The 11,930-nt window shown below is 31.2% G+C and overlaps 22 non-coding genes across 22 annotated transcripts; 21 read left to right on the top strand and 1 right to left on the bottom strand.

Annotated features, from left to right (window-relative positions):
• The first annotated feature begins 478 nt into the window (after positions 1-478).
• On the top strand, positions 479-551 carry Trnaf-gaa. The gene has a single exon. It is a non-coding gene; the product is annotated as a tRNA-Phe (tRNA).
• An 83-nt stretch (positions 552-634) lies between these two features.
• Trnaf-gaa lies at positions 635-707 on the top strand. Its single transcript has one exon. It is a non-coding gene; the product is annotated as a tRNA-Phe (tRNA).
• Positions 708-861: 154 nt separating this feature from the next.
• Trnaf-gaa lies at positions 862-934 on the top strand. Its single transcript has one exon. It is a non-coding gene; the product is annotated as a tRNA-Phe (tRNA).
• A 202-nt stretch (positions 935-1,136) lies between these two features.
• Trnaf-gaa lies at positions 1,137-1,209 on the top strand. Its single transcript has one exon. It is a non-coding gene; the product is annotated as a tRNA-Phe (tRNA).
• Positions 1,210-1,522: 313 nt separating this feature from the next.
• Trnaf-gaa lies at positions 1,523-1,595 on the top strand. Its single transcript has one exon. It is a non-coding gene; the product is annotated as a tRNA-Phe (tRNA).
• Positions 1,596-1,964: 369 nt separating this feature from the next.
• On the top strand, positions 1,965-2,037 carry Trnaf-gaa. The gene has a single exon. It is a non-coding gene; the product is annotated as a tRNA-Phe (tRNA).
• Positions 2,038-3,099: 1,062 nt separating this feature from the next.
• On the top strand, positions 3,100-3,172 carry Trnaf-gaa. Its single transcript has one exon. It is a non-coding gene; the product is annotated as a tRNA-Phe (tRNA).
• Positions 3,173-3,567: 395 nt separating this feature from the next.
• Trnaf-gaa lies at positions 3,568-3,640 on the top strand. The gene has a single exon. It is a non-coding gene; the product is annotated as a tRNA-Phe (tRNA).
• Positions 3,641-3,946: 306 nt separating this feature from the next.
• Positions 3,947-4,019, top strand: Trnaf-gaa. The gene has a single exon. It is a non-coding gene; the product is annotated as a tRNA-Phe (tRNA).
• Positions 4,020-4,658: 639 nt separating this feature from the next.
• Trnaf-gaa lies at positions 4,659-4,731 on the top strand. The gene has a single exon. It is a non-coding gene; the product is annotated as a tRNA-Phe (tRNA).
• Positions 4,732-5,108: 377 nt separating this feature from the next.
• Trnaf-gaa lies at positions 5,109-5,181 on the top strand. Its single transcript has one exon. It is a non-coding gene; the product is annotated as a tRNA-Phe (tRNA).
• A 1,067-nt stretch (positions 5,182-6,248) lies between these two features.
• On the top strand, positions 6,249-6,321 carry Trnaf-gaa. The gene has a single exon. It is a non-coding gene; the product is annotated as a tRNA-Phe (tRNA).
• A 214-nt stretch (positions 6,322-6,535) lies between these two features.
• Positions 6,536-6,608, top strand: Trnaf-gaa. Its single transcript has one exon. It is a non-coding gene; the product is annotated as a tRNA-Phe (tRNA).
• A 362-nt stretch (positions 6,609-6,970) lies between these two features.
• Trnaf-gaa lies at positions 6,971-7,043 on the top strand. The gene has a single exon. It is a non-coding gene; the product is annotated as a tRNA-Phe (tRNA).
• A 386-nt stretch (positions 7,044-7,429) lies between these two features.
• On the top strand, positions 7,430-7,502 carry Trnaf-gaa. The gene has a single exon. It is a non-coding gene; the product is annotated as a tRNA-Phe (tRNA).
• A 284-nt stretch (positions 7,503-7,786) lies between these two features.
• Trnaf-gaa lies at positions 7,787-7,859 on the top strand. The gene has a single exon. It is a non-coding gene; the product is annotated as a tRNA-Phe (tRNA).
• Positions 7,860-8,320: 461 nt separating this feature from the next.
• Positions 8,321-8,393, bottom strand: Trnaf-gaa. Its single transcript has one exon. It is a non-coding gene; the product is annotated as a tRNA-Phe (tRNA).
• Positions 8,394-10,127: 1,734 nt separating this feature from the next.
• Positions 10,128-10,200, top strand: Trnaf-gaa. The gene has a single exon. It is a non-coding gene; the product is annotated as a tRNA-Phe (tRNA).
• Positions 10,201-10,611: 411 nt separating this feature from the next.
• Positions 10,612-10,684, top strand: Trnaf-gaa. Its single transcript has one exon. It is a non-coding gene; the product is annotated as a tRNA-Phe (tRNA).
• A 182-nt stretch (positions 10,685-10,866) lies between these two features.
• Trnaf-gaa lies at positions 10,867-10,939 on the top strand. Its single transcript has one exon. It is a non-coding gene; the product is annotated as a tRNA-Phe (tRNA).
• Positions 10,940-11,152: 213 nt separating this feature from the next.
• Trnaf-gaa lies at positions 11,153-11,225 on the top strand. The gene has a single exon. It is a non-coding gene; the product is annotated as a tRNA-Phe (tRNA).
• Positions 11,226-11,606: 381 nt separating this feature from the next.
• Trnaf-gaa lies at positions 11,607-11,679 on the top strand. The gene has a single exon. It is a non-coding gene; the product is annotated as a tRNA-Phe (tRNA).
• The last annotated feature ends 251 nt before the right edge of the window (positions 11,680-11,930 follow it).

The raw sequence follows: 11,930 nt of genomic DNA, 5'->3' as shown, positions 1-11,930 counted from the left end.
TTTGAATGAATTTAAATGTTCCTGAATTATTTTTGTTTGTTTATTTTTCCGCTTTTAGATTAAAATAAACAAGTTGGAATTCTTGTAATAGAGCAGATATTAATTGAGGTTTTATTGATTTTGAAAACGTTGTTATAATTGATCCTTTACATTTCTTACTTCCTTGAATGGAAGAAAAATTACTAGATAATTTTTCAAGATATTAGCAAAATAAGTAATAATTAAGATGTTGTTAGTAGTTTTGTTTAAATAAATATGTTTTCTAGTATAAGTATCTTATAATAATAGAATATCCAAAAAGAAACCTACTTTGTACTTAAAATTTAGTTTTATTCCTTCCGGCGAAATAAATGCAATTTAAAAGCGAAATTTGGGAATTATAAATCCGATGGATTCTCTAAAAATAAAGTGACCTGCAAAAGAAACACAATTTTTAATGCATAGAAAAAAAATTGTACCTATAGGAATCGAACTATATGCCGAAATAGCTCAGTTGGGAGAGCGTTAGACTGAAGATCTAAAGGTCCCCGGTTCAATCCCGGGTTTCGGCATAAAAATAACTTTTTGTCATTTGATTTCTTTTAATATACGGTATACAGTAAAAACTTCGAAAATTATTTATTGGAAGTCGGAAGCCGAAATAGCTCAGTTGGGAGAGCGTTAGACTGAAGATCTAAAGGTCCCCGGTTCAATCCCGGGTTTCGGCAAAAACAAACTTTTTGATGAATAAAAATCAAAAAAGTTTTTTTTTAATTCCATATATGAATCCTTTAACCTGAAATCCTTTATTCAAAAAACATAATTTGCATATTTTATGCAATCTGGATAATACGATTTATTTTAAAAACAACAACCGTGCATGCCGAAATAGCTCAGTTGGGAGAGCGTTAGACTGAAGATCTAAAGGTCCCCGGTTCAATCCCGGGTTTCGGCAGAAACTCAAACTTTTTTAATCAAAAATTTAATTTCTTCTACATAAATTAGACTGAAGATCTAAAGGTCCCCGGTTCAATCCCGGGTTTCGGGATTTTTTTTTAATAAAAAATTTAATTTCTTCTACATAAATTGGGCCAATTAATTGCACTTTTTACTGTACGCTTTCTTACACAACTGACCTAAAACGAATGATTATATAAGCCGAAATAGCTCAGTTGGGAGAGCGTTAGACTGAAGATCTAAAGGTCCCCGGTTCAATCCCGGGTTTCGGCAAAATCTGATATTTTTGATAGAAAATTTAAAAATTTTGCTTATTTGCTTTCATTTCATTATAAAGATTTTTGTCCTTATGAACCCGTGTCGATAATAATAAATAAATGAAATAATTGCTCAGGTTGGAAAACCGCTGAAGATCTAGGAGTTTCAGGTAAAATGTTGGATTTCGGCACAATTAAAATTTGTATGAATCTGTTATGGAATTTGATATTATGAAACCATTTCCTTTTATAGATAAAGAACAGCAAGTCAAAGAATTATAATTACTTTTCCCATTTTTGTACTTAATTTCTTTCAGGAACTTTGGCATGCCGAAATAGCTCAGTTGGGAGAGCGTTAGACTGAAGATCTAAAGGTCCCCGGTTCAATCCCGGGTTTCGGCACAATACGAACTTTTTAGTTTTAACTGTGTACTACACCTATTGAATTTCTGGTGCATTTATTAGAAATCTTTACATATTTCTATCGAATAAAGTTATGCACATGAGAAGCTTCTATACTGAATGTTAATTCCGGATTTCGGTATAAATTCAATATAAATAAAAACTAAAATTATGCATATGAGAAGATATACTCCGACTCTTAAGTCCGGATTTGAGTATAAACTGCGACAAATGGTTCAAACACGTTATCAATTCATCATACACAATTTTTTTGTGGAAACTAGTTTCAAATACATACATATATGAAGTTTTAATGGGACTTACTTATTTTTATCTGCATATTTAAATTTCAATAAGTTTCGTTTATGGGCCGAAATAGCTCAGTTGGGAGAGCGTTAGACTGAAGATCTAAAGGTCCCCGGTTCAATCCCGGGTTTCGGCATAATCTGACTTTTTAAAACAAAATTGTCAACGCATTTAAATTCTGATGGAAAAAATTAGGATTACGGCGGGCGGGGGTAGGGTAATAAAATAAATAAAAAAATAATGCTTCAATAATACATAACTTAAAATCCTTTGTATGCAAAATCTGCAATAAAATGTGCATATCAATTATCCAACTATCATTCGAGATTTTACTATATGCATATATATATGTATAAGTGATCTACACAGAGGGAAAAAGAAATATACACGTTTGGTACCAAATTGACACCAAAGAGTTTATAATTTGTCAATAAACATAAGTTTTAAAAGTATAAACATACGTACGACAACACTATGTAATTTTGACAACGCAAAGTTGTCAACATTGCAACAATTCGTTGTCGAAATCTAAATTTTATACACATCCGTTGTCTAAACGTGGTAAGCTCACTATTGGCAACGGATTGTTTGTCAATAATGAGCTTACCGCGTTTGTTAACATTTAGACAACGAATGTGTATAAAATTTAGATTTCGACAAGGAATTCTTGCAATGTTGTTAACATTACATAATGTTGTTGTACGATGTATATACTTTGACAACGGATGTTATTGAAAAATTATAAACAGTTTGGTGTCAATTTGGTACCAGTTTAGTTTTGGACAAAAAAGTGGTCATCTAAACAGATTGAACTTTCAAATGACAAAACAAATTTTATAAATAAAGATATTTTAGCGCTGTTATGGCTGAAACCTTTTTAACTCCCGGAAAAACGTGATATATTTTTTCGACGTTCTTTTATATACACTATTTGAAATTTGTAAAAATGGTATAAAAGTTATTACCCTAATACACATAGGAATCATAACAGATTCAATTCCAGATTCAATCATAACAGATTCAATTCCGATATTTCAACACGATATTTTGTACTTTTAGTTGATTATATAGCATATCTGGATGGACAATGCTTGTCAATGTTTTTAGATACATAATATACTTATATTTTTTATTTAGGTGCAATTGCATTTAAAATATGCATTTTTGACAACACATTTTCCAGGCGGAAAGTGCACATGCCGAAATAGCTCAGTTGGGAGAGCGTTAGACTGAAGATCTAAAGGTCCCCGGTTCAATCCCGGGTTTCGGCAATTTATAGATTTTTATGTACATCTCATGCATATGTATGTTATACATACAAGCCAGCGAAAATGCATACATAGGATGACATAATGTTATATGAATTTTAGCAACCCAAAAATAAATATTTGTATGTATATTGCAAATCCCAGCTTGATCAATATATGTTTGTATGCATATAGTTGAAATTAAATGTAGTTAAGATCTAAAAGAAAGAAACATTACTTATGCAATCTAAAGTCAATTTATTTAAATATTCCATCTAAGTTCTTATCTAAAGTTTGACCTTACACACCAGTTTTTATTTTATTATTAACGTAAAAAATAAATGTATGTCTAAATTTGGAAATAGAAATAACCTATAACATCCTTTAGAAGTTCCAAGTTTAAATTAATTTGATTATAAGCCGAAATAGCTCAGTTGGGAGAGCGTTAGACTGAAGATCTAAAGGTCCCCGGTTCAATCCCGGGTTTCGGCAAATCTTGCCTTTTTATAAACTTCTGATTAAAGTTAGAATTATCTAAATTATCGTCGGGTTAAAAATTGCGAATGTATAAAAAATTACATCCGAATTATGACCCTATTATATAAAATTTCATTGAAGCGCAAATCCCGCTTTCACTAAAATATGAGGCTGACTTAGTTGGAAAATGATAGCCAGATTGAAAGTAAATCGTATTATCCAGTATTTTGCAAATTGACGCATTCAATATACCCAAATATCAAGTCCAGTAAAATATAACTATGTAGGTCTATCAAAGTGATTAACCTAGTTTATCCTTAAGCCGAAATAGCTCAGTTGGGAGAGCGTTAGACTGAAGATCTAAAGGTCCCCGGTTCAATCCCGGGTTTCGGCAAATCTTGCCTTTTTATAAACTTTTGATTAAAGTTAGAATTATCTAAATAAGTCGTCGGGTTTAAAATTGCAAATATATAAAAAATGCATACGATTTAATCCTCTATTATATGAAAATTTAATGAAGTGCAATTCCCGCTTTCAGGAAAATGTGAGGCTAACATAGTTGGAAAAGATTAGCCAGATTGCAAGTAAATCGTATTATCCTGTAATTTGCAAATTGACGCATTCAATCTGTCAAAATATCAAGTTCAGTAAAATATAACTATCAAGGCTTAAAGATGTCTGAAACGCGACTAGTTAAAACTAGATTTCGTTAGTAATTTCTAACATAGAATAAATATAACCACATTTCAAAGATGTAGAAGCTACGGAACGAACTACGGGAGTGAAGAATTCAGATCCTTGTTAATGTGACCTTGAAAATAGGTTTAAAACAAATAAGGCTTTCAGTCTTATCTGCGCGAAATTATATAAATTTGTGAACTTGTTTAATCTTTATCGAAACGCTGACCTTTAAAATCTATTGTTAATAAATTAAATAGAGAAAGTACATATTCAGTGAAGAAATTAATAAATAAATACTTGCAGTCCAAAAGTTGAAACAGCTGCAAGTTTAAACTATTTTGTCTAGTCATAAGCCGAAATAGCTCAGTTGGGAGAGCGTTAGACTGAAGATCTAAAGGTCCCCGGTTCAATCCCGGGTTTCGGCAAACTTAAGCTTTTTATGAACTTCTAATTGATATGGATAACAACACATAAAAGGGCAGTGCTTTTTGAACAGGACATCCATATTCGTTATTCTAATGCATAAATTACAGCTTAAAGTTCTGGTGTACATATGAAAAGGAAGATCCGGGTTAAAGCACGACTTTCTATGATATTTAAAGCGCAAATCCCGGAAAATATATAATTGACGTCGATTTGTTAATCGTTGAATGTAGAAACAAAATAGAAAGATACAAAATATCAAACTGTAAATTTTATAATTTTGCAAACTAAAAAACGAAATATTTATTTCGACAAACATTCGTTTAAACCTATCTTTATAAAGTAGCAAGTTTAAAATCCTATATTGATGCAGATATAAGCCGAAATAGCTCAGTTGGGAGAGCGTTAGACTGAAGATCTAAAGGTCCCCGGTTCAATCCCGGGTTTCGGCAAATTTAAGCTTTTTTGAACCTGTAATTGATATAAAATCGATGCACTCAATGAGGAAAAATGCATTCAAGAAGACTTCAAATCAGGTGCATAACAAGATAGAGTTGAAGGGGATTGGGTTTAGTTTTCAGTGAAATTTATTTATATATAAAATGTAAATAAAGTGTATTTTGTCTTTAATTTAAGTCAACATTTCTCTAAAAAAGTAGCAATTTTAAAATCCTTAATTGACCTAAATTTAAGCCGAAATAGCTCAGTTGGGAGAGCGTTAGACTGAAGATCTAATGGACCACGTTTCGGCAAAAATTACCCTTTTATAAACTTCAAATTCATATGGAATAAGTACTATAGGAGAATCTATAATAGTAGGACAACTAAGTTGTATAAAAATTCCCATAAAAATTGTTTCCGATTTACAAAATTTGATAGAAACCGTGTTTGTACGAAATTACATTAAAGTGCAATTCTGGTTTCACGGATGTGAGACAATAAACTTAGTTGCAGTAAGAACAAACTTCTCTATGTGTAACATATGTATTAAAAATTCCATATAAATGTATTCCACAGGACAAATTCGTTATACTGGTGCTCAACAAAATGTAGTTGATATTCCGGTTATGCATATAAGAATATTTGAGTATAGTCTTGAGTAAAATTTATTTAAATATGAAATTTCAGTTGTAATTCAGGACTGAGTTGGGGAACAACTCTCGCGTCATCGCCATTATTTCATTAGGACGGTTAGCTTATGTTTATTGCCAAGCTTTCGACAAAGTTGAGTTTCACTCACACCAATTGAATGCGTTACTCCGTATAACTGTTTCCTAGTAATGCGTTATTGGCATTAAATGCGCGCTTTAGAATTACTTACCTCGTTTGATTCAATTGGTGGAGACGAAATAATACTTTTGATTAATTTATTGTTCGAGACTCTATTTTCGTGGCATTTTGAGTGTTTAATACACCGCCAACAAATTTTGCCAATTAAAAATGTATTTTATTCAATAATTTATAATATAAATCCTCTATTTTCGACCAAGCTTAAGATCCTTAAATAACCTAAATATAAGCCGAAATAGCTCAGTTGGGAGAGCGTTAGACTGAAGATCTAAAGGTCCCCGGTTCAATCCCGGGTTTCGGCAAAACTTTGCTTTTTATAAACTTATGATCCATAAATACTATGGAGGAATCCATAAAGTAAAAGTATATATAAGATATTTCAAAATGAAGAGACTGCGATTTTATGAAACCGGTATAGTACAATCCCGGTTTTACGGCGATTAATACCTTTTTTATTTAGAAAATATTCTGGTAATTACGACTGTAAAGTTGCTAGATTTATTCTCCTAATTATAAGCCGAAATAGCTCAGTTGGGAGAGCGTTAGACTGAAGATCTAAAGGTCCCCGGTTCAATCCCGGGTTTCGGCAGAACTCAGCTTTTTATAAACTTCTGATTCATGTAAAATAAATACTGGGAAGAAAATCTTAATGTAGCACAATAAAGTTGCCTTAAAAATTTCAAATTAATAAAAGCGCAGCAGCAGAACTACGATATTCAAAATTCCCATATATGAGAAATTGGATCCGATTTTAATAATATAGAGAAGCCTTGATTGTATGAAATTACTATGAAAAGTGCAATCCCGATTCCACAATTTGGTAAATTGAGGCCTACAATGTTATCTACGTCAATCTACCGTATCTCAAATTTTAGCTCTTAAATTTTTTTTAAATTCAGGCAAATATTACTGGGTATATGAAAGTTATTAAATTTATTTAACTAATCATAAGCCGAAATAGCTCAGTTGGGAGAGCGTTAGACTGAAGATCTAAAGGTCCCCGGTTCAATCCCGGGTTTCGGCATAAAATACGTTTTTATAATAACGATATAAAATCTATATGTATGTCCACTCCTAAGGACTTATCTTAAATATCAATGCAGCACTCATATATATGCATATTGTTCTGTAATGAAATTGCAGTATATATCAGGATTCCTGGATATAATAAATCGCAAATTACCTAAATATCAACGCATTTATATATGCATATTCTACTGCAATGAAATTATATACATATATCCGGGTTCCTGGATATAAGAAATCGCGAAAACTAGAAAATTGAAATCCAACTTAACATTCTGGGGTGTGGGCCTTTGACGTTCAAGATATTTTTGTGACCAATACATTTTTCATTAAAAATATTATCAAATTATTGCCACTTTGAAGTCCTTGTTATTTCATTTGTAGGCCGAAATAGCTCAGTTGGGAGAGCGTTAGACTGAAGATCTAAAGGTCCCCGATTCAATCCCGGGTTTCGGCATAATATACATTTTTTAATACCGATTTATAATCTATATACATATGTACATAAGTGCACTACAAAAGGGCTTATCTTAAATATCAATGCACTCATGTACATACATGTGTTTATTCTGCTACAATGAAATTGCTGTATATATCCGTATTCCTGAATATGAGAAGTCGCAAAAACTAGAAATTTCAAATCCAACTAAGAATTTTGAAGTTCAAAATATCATTGTGATTTTTGTTTTAAACTATTATCAAATTACTGACACTTTGAAGTCCTTGCTACTTCATTTGTAAGCCGAAATAGCTCAGTTGGGAGAGCGTTAGACTGAAGATCTAAAGGTCCCCGGTTCAATCCCGGGTTTCGGCATAATAAACTTTTTACCACACCTATACATATGATTTTAAGAACAACTACAAGCTTGATTTATACAAATAACTATGTAAAAATAAAAAATATGTATATATATATATTTGCCGAAACCCGAGATCTTCAGTCTAACGCTCTCCCAACTGAGCTATTTCGGCTTCTGATTAATGCAATAAAATAATGCAGCAGCGTAACATTTTTTAGTAAATTTTGGTTAAAAATGTCCTAATATACGTATCTATATTTTATAACTTAATCTTATTTACGGCTATAAACACAGATTTCGATAGGTCAAATATTTGATAAGGATTTTGACTTCCTCAGATAACATTGCATTTCATTGATTTTCATTTTTTATCAGTATTTTCTCAAGGTTATATTTTTTGAAATCGGGAATTTTGAATTTGTTAGAAATGTGTACCAGTTGCCTCATTTGGAATGAATACAAAAAGTTTATTTAATGCCGAAACCCGGGATTGAACCGGGGACCTTTAGATCTTCAGTCTAACGCTCTCCCAACTGAGCTATTTCGGCTTATAAAACGGTGATAAAGTAGTTTTAAATTAAAAACTTTTTTTAATTAGCTATTTGCATACCCAGTTAGATGAGCTTTAGATATAAGTTAACAAAGTCCCGGGTTCTATTCTGGGTTTCGACTATCAGTTTTACTTTATTTGAAAGAACTTATGCAGAAAGTGTGCCAAATTAGAATTAACAGAAAACACCTTGTATACATATACAATAAATGATATTCTACTGACCACAATTTAATGATGGATGGACTACCGTATAATCCTTTAACACCTTTTCGGGATTATTCCTCAATTCAAAATAGTTTCTTTAGCAAAGTATGGATTTAATTAAAACTCTAAGAACGACGCATGGATAACGTACACCTTGAATTATTGGAAGCAAATAAAATACATTCGCTAAGCGTAAGAATTGAAATGGCATTATTTTACCTGCCGACCAAAGGAAAGAGACCCAAAGAACAATGGTAAGAGAAATAGTTCAATGGGACAAACAACAAAAATAGTTATTAAGATAGATGACAACAATAAAGGTATTAAGGTGGACAATTGTCAGTAGCTGAACAATTGTAAACAATTTGTATGAATGGTTGATTAAACGTTTTGGTCGCATGCTCTTCAAATGCAATTTATGAATTATTGTATTTGTATGTACATATATAGTCATTTTTGTCTGGCCAGCAATCAAAGAAGACCTATAATATTTACGTGCGTCTGGCTGTTCGTCCGTCTGTCAGTCAGTCAACTATTCATCTATCTTGGCATTGATGTTCCCATTTGAATTGGCTATTCTTCATGTGTTTCGATATGTTTAGTTTTCATTTATGCATAATTTAGTATTTTAAATTGTATTGTTTGCGTATTATTTTAGAAAATGTGCAACATACTCATATGCATTATGAATATATGTCAGCACCACACTACAACACACAATCAATTTGGATTTACCTTTCCTACTTCTTTCTTTTAATTCTCTGTCTGCTGGAATTGATTGTTATTTGCATTATATTTGTTATTTTGTTGGAATAATATGTTTGTGGATTTTCTTTTTTGTATTGGCCATTTGTTTGTATGCTTGAATGGTCATTTTACATTAAGGCCTATTAATATTGGCCATGTGTTTCGTCGTGTCATCTATTTAAAATTGTATGGGATTATAGTTGACAGTTGACCAGATTTGCCATTGACACGTGAATAAATTGCTGAAACGGATGAATGTATGTTTCAATTAAACGAATTACGAGCATGTGGTATTTATTAAAATACATATTAGAATTTTGATTTAGCTTCTAGCAACAAATGAAAGAAGAATACCGCTGGAGTTCTGAAGAAACCTAAATTGCTTTCTTACTATGTAAGTTGGAACAAAATCCATATGTTGGATTATGTTGGATATCCAACATAACCAACATAATTTGTTGTAATCAGTTTCATTATAAATAGTTTTTGTTTGGCAAACCGATCGACTAAGAAACGCTTGTTTGTTCCATATATTTTAAAAAGTTAAATTCGCTATAAAACCTAAAATTCTATTACTTCTCTACTACTTCTAAGTAAGTATGTGATCAGTCAGATACATAGAGAATATTTGGTGTACTACGAGAATTAGTGATAGATAGACAGTTGTTCTTTGATTTAGTATAATACATATCAGATATCAGATATGTATTATATATCGTGAAATATATTTGTTATTATGTATTTGTATAACACATCTATAATTCCTGGAAAAATATATGCCGAAATAGCTCAGTTGGGAGAGCGTTAGACTGAAGATCTAAAGGTCCCCGGTTCAATCCCGGGTTTCGGCAAAATAAATCTTTTATTTTAAAGTTTTATTCTTAATTGGCACTAGTCCACCGAAAAGGCAACAAAAATGTGCTTTACGTGAGGTTTTTCTTTTGTTTGGTGTTTTGTTTTAACTTAAAGGTCCCCTCTTCAATACCGAGTTTAGGTTTAACGATGAGAAACAAATACATATATTAGAACAACTCTACGAAAAAGGAACAAATATGGATCTTTCTTTTTAGTGCTATTTGGTTGTATTTTTATCCTAATTGACAACAAAATTCTATTTTATTTGAGAAAAATAATTGACCCGATTACTTTATGTTTATGTCGTCTGATTGAAATGATATAACTAGCGTTATCCTTTTAATATCTTCCTATTCTACTACAGTAAATGACCAATACATGAAACCACAAACACCGTGGTATTATGTGCCGAAATAGCTCAGTTGGGAGAGCGTTAGACTGAAGATCTAAAGGTCCCCGGTTCAATCCCGGGTTTCGGCAGAATATAACTCTTTTGTAATTATTTTATAATATAGCAAATATAGTAAGGGTATTCACTATTTTCAGTAGTTGATAAATATGTAATATCATATGGGCATATCAAATGTAGATTATTTTTTTTAAAAAAGACCAAATTAATTAGATTTATTTAAAAAGGCTACTATGCTCATTCAAATTTATCTGCCGAAATAGCTCAGTTGGGAGAGCGTTAGACTGAAGATCTAAAGGTCCCCGGTTCAATCCCGGGTTTCGGCAAATACAACTTTTTGCCTTTAATAGCATTAATAATATTAGTATTCTTATAATATTAGTAGTATTTTTTTTTCACATTAAAAATTAGCTGCCACGGAAACATTTAGAAATGTGCCGCTGGGACTGACTAGGAAAGGAAACAAAAATTTTAAAAAAATATAATATTATTTTAATATTTTTTTTTATAATTCATTTCAGACTATATATCAAGAACCTGCCGAAATAGCTCAGTTGGGAGAGCGTTAGACTGAAGATCTAAAGGTCCCCGGTTCAATCCCGGGTTTCGGCATAGTTTGACCTTTTTGTTGAAATCATTAAATTAAATAATTAAAAAAATATATATTAATAAAAAACTAGATAAATAAATTACAATTAAAAATTAATAAAAAAAAATAAAAAGGTAAATTTTCTCCCTCACCTATTCATACTTTATAAAAGATTTAAACAAAATTCAATGTTGTTTACGAAAACCACATGCATGACAACTAAAAAAATATATCAACGAAAACTTGTTGAGTTTGTACATGAGTTTGAATAAATAAATTATTCAAAACCATAAACAGTATTAATCTTATCGCTAAAAATAACTAAAAATGTTATTATTAGAAATTTATTGTCTGTTAGAGAGTTACTATAAAAATAGAATGTTTTAGGCACTTTACCGTTATGTGCCGAAATAGCTCAGTTGGGAGAGCGTTAGACTGAAGATCTAAAGGTCCCCGGTTCAATCCCGGGTTTCGGCAATGAGATATTTTTTGTTTTTTAATTATTTTTTTTTAATTTGTATAAAATATATAAGTTCTAATATTCAAAGTTTTATTTTAAGACAAACCAAAATTGTATATTATATTTCATACTTAGTTCAAGCGAACCAGCGATATATTAATGTGTATTATAAATTTTTTGGTTTTGTTCGATCATGTTTATATATCATCACATTATTATGCATATAATACACATATTCTATCCTATAATCGGTTGGAACGTCATGCCC

The sequence above is a fragment of the Lucilia sericata genome, unplaced genomic scaffold (genome assembly GCF_015586225.1).
Source record: "Lucilia sericata isolate MDLA Ls3-8-SP2 unplaced genomic scaffold, ASM1558622v1 Contig000015F_arrow, whole genome shotgun sequence".
Lineage (NCBI taxonomy): Eukaryota > Metazoa > Arthropoda > Insecta > Diptera > Calliphoridae > Lucilia > Lucilia sericata.
Note: the sequence above shows the minus strand (reverse complement) of the source record. Positions and strands in the feature narration are given on the sequence as shown.